This window comes from Oncorhynchus nerka, linkage group LG8 (genome assembly GCF_034236695.1).
Source record: "Oncorhynchus nerka isolate Pitt River linkage group LG8, Oner_Uvic_2.0, whole genome shotgun sequence".
Classification (NCBI taxonomy): domain Eukaryota; kingdom Metazoa; phylum Chordata; class Actinopteri; order Salmoniformes; family Salmonidae; genus Oncorhynchus; species Oncorhynchus nerka.
Window position 1 is genome coordinate 68054193 of NC_088403.1, and position 6185 is coordinate 68060377.

Below are 6185 nucleotides of genomic sequence, written 5' to 3' on the forward strand. Positions count from 1 at the left end.
CAGTAGTGAGTCACTATGTAACCTGGTCCATTACAGTAGTGAGTCACTATGTAACCTGGACACTGTGTGGATTTACAGTAGTGAGTCACTGTGTAACCTGGACCATTACAGTAGTGAGTCACTTTGTACTATGACCTGGACCATTACAGTAGTGAGTCACTTTGTAACCTGGACCATTACAGTAGTGAGTCACTGAGTCACTATGTAACCTGGACCATTGAGTCACTGTGTAACCTGTACTGAGTCACTATGTAACCTGGACCATTACAGTAGTGAGTCACTATGTAACCTGGACCATTACAGTAGTGAGTCACTATGTAACCTGGACCATTACAGTAGTGAGTCACTATGTAACCTGGACCATTACAGTAGTGAGTCACTGAGTCACTTTGTAACCTGGACCATTACAGTAGTGAGTCACTATGTAACCTGGACCATTACAGTAGTGAGTCACTGAGTCACTATGTAACCTGGACCATTACAGTAGTGAGTCACTGAGTCACTATGTAACCTGGACCATTACAGTAGTGAGTCACTGAGTCACTATGTAACCTGGACCATTACAGTAGTGAGTCACTATGTAACCTGGACCATTACAGTAGTGAGTCACTGAGTCACTATGTAACCTGGACCATTACAGTAGTGAGTCACTATGTAACCTGGACCATTACAGTACTGAGTTCTGGTGCAGCTTGTTGTTTGCTCTTTGTACATATATCACTGTATCATCTGCAAACATCTGAACTTCAGACCCAGTACAGACAGAAGGCAGGTCATTAATGTCCAGGCTGATCTACAGACAGAAGGCACATCATTAATGTACAGGCTGAACTACAGACCCAGTACAGACAGAAGGCACATCATTAATGTACAGGCTGAACTACAGACCCAGTACAGACAGAAGACACATCATTAATGTACAGGCTGAACTACAGACCCAGTACAGACAGAAGACACATCATTAATGTACAGGCTGAACTACAGACCCAGTACAGACAGAAGGCAGGTCATTAATGTACAGGCTGAACAGGAGGGGCCCGAATATTGACCCTTGGGGCACGCCCACATCATAGTTAAGAGTGGGCAACAGCTCATTGCTCATTCTCAGCATTCTCTCAACCAGTTTCACCTGGAATGCTTTTCCAACATATATATTTATTTTTTTAATATATATTTTCCTTTATTACTTTCTCATCCCACCTCCCCTCCCCTAATTGGAGTAAACTAGGGCACAACAATGCTTAGGCTTCTACTTCCAATGTATACATACAGTGGGGCAAAAAAGTATTTATTAAAAAATAAAAAAAAAACGTATTTATTTAATACTTATTTTCCATCATAATTTGCAAATAAATTCATTAAACATCCTACAATGTGATTTTCTGGATTTTTTTTCTCATTTTCTCTGTCATAGTTGAAGTGTACCTATGATGAAAATTACAGGCCTCTCTCATCTTTTTAAGTGGGAGAACTTGCACAATTGGTGGCTGACTAAATACTGTTTTGCCCCACTGTACTATATACATTTTATGGACACAGTATATTTTACAAGTTATATTTTGTTTGTTTTTACTCCTTCCTCTAACCTTAACCCCTCCCATCTATTTATTCCACAAATGTCCTGAACCTATATATGTTTTACAGAACCTGTATGTTTTACATTGGTTATCTTGTTGTTATTAGTCCCACCCTTCAGCTCCATTCAGCCCCTCCCATCTCTCAACACCATCCAGTCCCACCCTTCAGTTCCATTCAGCCCCTCCCATCTCTCAACACCATCCAGTCCCACCCTTCAGCTCCATTCAGCCCCTCCCATCTCTCAACACCATCCAGTCCCACCCTTCAGCTCCAATCAGCCCCTCCCATCTCTTAACACCATCCAGTCCCACCCTTCAGCTCCATTCAGCCCCTCCCATCTCTTAACACCATCCAGTCCCACCATTCAGCTCCATTCAGCCCCTCCCATCTCTCAACACCATCCAGTCCCACCCTTCAGCTCCATTCAGCCCCTCCCATCTCTTAACACCATCCAGTCCCACCCTTCAGCTCCATTCAGCCCCTCCCATCTCTTAACACCATCCAGTCCCACCATTCAGCTCCATTCAGCCCCTCCCATCTCTTAACACCATCCAGTCCCACCCTTCAGCTCCATTCAGCCCCTCCCATCTCTTAACACCATCCAGTCCCACCCTTCAGCTCCATTCAGCCCCTCCCATCTCTCAACACCATCCAGTCCCACCCTTCAACTCCATTCAGCCGCTCCCATCTCTCAACACCATCCAGTCCCACCCTTCAGCTCCTCCCATCTCTTAACACCATCCAGTCCCACCCTTCAGCTCCATTCAGCCCCTCCCATCTCTCAACACCATCCAGTCCCACCCTTCAGCTCCTCCCATCTCTCAACACCACCCAATCCCACCCTTCAGCTCCATTCAGCCCCTCCAATCTCTTAACACCACCCAGTCCCACCCTTCAGCTCCATTCAGCCCCTCCCACCTCTTAACACCATCCAGTCCCACCATTCAGCTCCATTCAGCCCCTCCCATCTCTTAACACCATCCAGTCCCACCATTCAGTTCCATTCAGCCCCTCCCATCTCTTAACACCATCCAGTCCCACCATTCAGCTCCATTCAGCCCCTCCCATCTCTTAACACCATCCAGTCCCACCCTTCAGCTCCATTCAGCCCCTCCCATCTCTCAACACCATCCAGTCCCACCCTTGAGCTCCATTCAGCCCCTCCCATCTCTTAACACCATCCAGTCCCACCCTTCAGCTCCATTCAGCCCCTCCCATCTCTCAACACCATCCAGTCCCACCCTTCAGCTCCATTCAGCCGCTCCCATCTCTCAACACCATCCAGTCCCACCCTTCAGCTCCTCCCATCTCTTAACACCATCCAGTCCCACCCTTCAGCTCCATTCAGCCCCTCCCATCTCTTAACACCATCCAGTCCCACCCTTCAGCTCCATTCAGCCCCTCCCATCTCTCAACACCATCCAGTCCCACCCTTCAGCTCCTCCCATCTCTTACCACCATCCAGTCCCACCCTTCAGCTCCATTCAGCCCCTCCCATCTCTTAACACCATCCAGTCCCACCCTTCAGCTCCATTCAGCCCCTCCCATCTCTTAACACCATCCAGTCCCACCCTTCAGCTCCATTCAGCCCCTCCCATCTCTTAACACCACCCAGTCCCACCCTTCAGCTCCATTCAGCCCCTCCCATATCTTAACACCACCAAGTCCCAACCTTCAGCTCCATTCACCTCCTCCCATCTCTTAACACCACCCAATCCCACCCTTCAGCTCCATTCAGCCCCTCCAATCTCTTAACACCACCCAGTCCCACCCTTCAGCTCCATTCAGCCCCTCCCATCTCTTAACACCATCCAGTCCCACCATTCAGCTCCATTCAGCCCCTCCCATCTCTTAACACCATCCAGTCCCACCATTCAGCTCCATTCAGCCCCACCCATCTCTAACACCATCCAGTCCCACCATTCAGCTCCATTCAGCCCCTCCCATCTCTTAACACCATCCAGTCCCACCCTTCAGCTCCATTCAGCCCCTCCCATCTCTCAACACCATCCAGTCCCACCATTCAGCTCCTCCCATCTCTTAACACCATCCAGTCCCACCCTTCAGCTCCTCCCATCTCTTAACACCATCCAGTCCCACCCTTCAGCTCCATTCAGCCCCTCCCATCTCTTAACACCACCCAGTCCCACCCTTCAGCTCCATTCAGCCCCTCCCATCTCTTAACACCATCCAGTCCCACCATTCAGCTCCATTCAGCCCCTCCCATCTCTTAACACCATCCAGTCCCACCCTTCAGCTCCATTCAGCCCCTCCCATCTCTTAACACCATTCAGTCCCACCCTTCAGCTCCATTCAGCCCCTCCCATCTCTTAACACCATCCAGTCCCACCATTCAGCTCCATTCAGCCCCTCCCATCTCTTAACACCATCCAGTCCCACCATTCAGCTCCATTCAGCCCCTCCCATCTCTTAACACCATCCAGTCCCACCCTTCAGCTCCATTCAGCCCCTCCCATCTCTTAACACCATCCAGTCCCACCCTTCAGCTCCATTCAGCCCCTCCCATCTCTTAACACCATCCAGTCCCACCCTTCAGCTCCATTCAGCCCCTCCCATCTCTTAACACCATCCAGTCCCACCCTTCAGCTCCATTCAGCCCCTCCCATCTCTTAACACCATCCAGTCCCACCCTTCAGCTCCATTCAGCCCCTCCCATCTCTTAACACCATCCAGTCCCACCCTTCAGCTCCATTCAGCCCCTCATCTCTCAACACCATCCAGTCCCACCCTTCAGCTCCATTCAGCCCCTCCCATCTCTCAACACCATCCAGTCCCACCCTTCAGCTCCATTCAGCCCCTCCCATCTCTCAACACCATCCAGTCCCACCCTTCAGCTCCATTCAGCCCCTCCCATCTCTCAACACCATCCAGTCCCACCCTTCAGCTCCATTCAGCCCCTCAGCATCTCTCAACACCATCCAGTCCCACCCTTCAGCTCCATTCAGCCCCTCCCATCTCTCAACACCATCCAGTCCCACCATTCAGCTCCTCCCCTCTCTTAACACCATCCAGTCCCACCCTTCAGCTCCATTCAGCCCCTCTCTCTAACACCATCCAGTCCCACCCTTCAGCTCCATTCAGCCCCTCCCATCTCTTAACACCATCCAGTCCCACCCTTCAGCTCCATTCAGCCCCTCCCATCTCTTAACACCATCCAGTCCCACCCTTCAGCTCCATTCAGCCCCTCCCATCTCTCAACACCATCCAGTCCCACCCTTCAGCTCCATTCAGCCCCTCCCATCTCTTAACACCATCCAGTCCCACCCTTCAGCTCCATTCAGCCCCTCCCATCTCTTAACACCATCCAGTCCCACCATTCAGCTCCATTCAGCCCCTCCCATCTCTCAACACCATCCAGTCCCACCCTTCAGCTCCATTCAGCCCCTCCCATCTCTCAACACCATCCAGTCCCACCCTTCAGCTCCATTCAGCCCCCCATCTCTTATCTCTTAACACCATCCAGTCCCACCCTTCAGCTCCATTCAGCCCCTCCCATCTCTCAACACCATCCAGTCCCACCCTTCAGCTCCATTCAGCCCCTCCCATCTCTTAACACCATCCAGTCCCACCCTTCAGCTCCATTCAGCCCCTCCCATCTCTTAACACCATCCAGTCCCACCCTTCAGCTCCATTCAGCCCCTCCATCTCTTAACACCATCCATGTCCCACCCTTCAGCTCCATTCAGCCCCTCCCATCTCTTAACATCCATTTATAAAGATTTATATTTGCCATATATTTAACTATATAAAAGTATAACCTTTCTCTTCTCATAGTTTATAAAGATTGTAAAAAATATAAAATAAATATAAAATATAAAATATATATAAAAAATATAAAATATATATAAAATATAAAATATAAATATATTTTGCTAAAAGTATTATTCTATTATTGATCGATTGACTTCCGTCGGCCCTTCATAACAAGCTGTCCAGGCCCTGAGGCAGCAAAGCAGTCCCAAACCATGATGCTCCCTCCACCATACTTTACAGTTGGGATGAGGTGTTGATGTTGGTGTGCTGTGCCTTCTTTACTCCACACATAGTGTTGTGTGTTCCTCCCAAACAACTAATCTTTAGTTTAATCTGTCCACAGAATATTTTACCAGTAGTGCTGTGGAACATCCAGGTGCACTTTTACAAACTTCAGACATGCAGCAATGTTTTTGGACAGCAGTGGCTTCTTCCGTTCAGTGTCCTCCCATGAACACCATTCTTGTTTAGTGTTTTTCGTATCGTAGACTCGTCAATAGAGATGTTAGCATGTTCTTTCTGTAAGTCTTTAGCTGACACTCTAGGATTCTTCTTAACCTCATTGATCATTCTGTTCTGTTCTCTTGCAGTCATCTTTGCAGCATGGCCACTCCTAGGGAGAGTAGCAACAGTGCTGAACTTTCTCCATTTATAGACTATTAGTCTGACCGTGGACTGATGAACATCAAGGCTTTTAGAGATACTTCTGTAACCCTTTCCAGCTTTTTGCAACAATTCTTTATCATAGGTCTTCTGAGATCTCTTCTGTTCGAGGCATGGTTCACATCAGGCAATGCTTCTTGTGAATAGAAAACTAATTTTGTGAGTGTTTT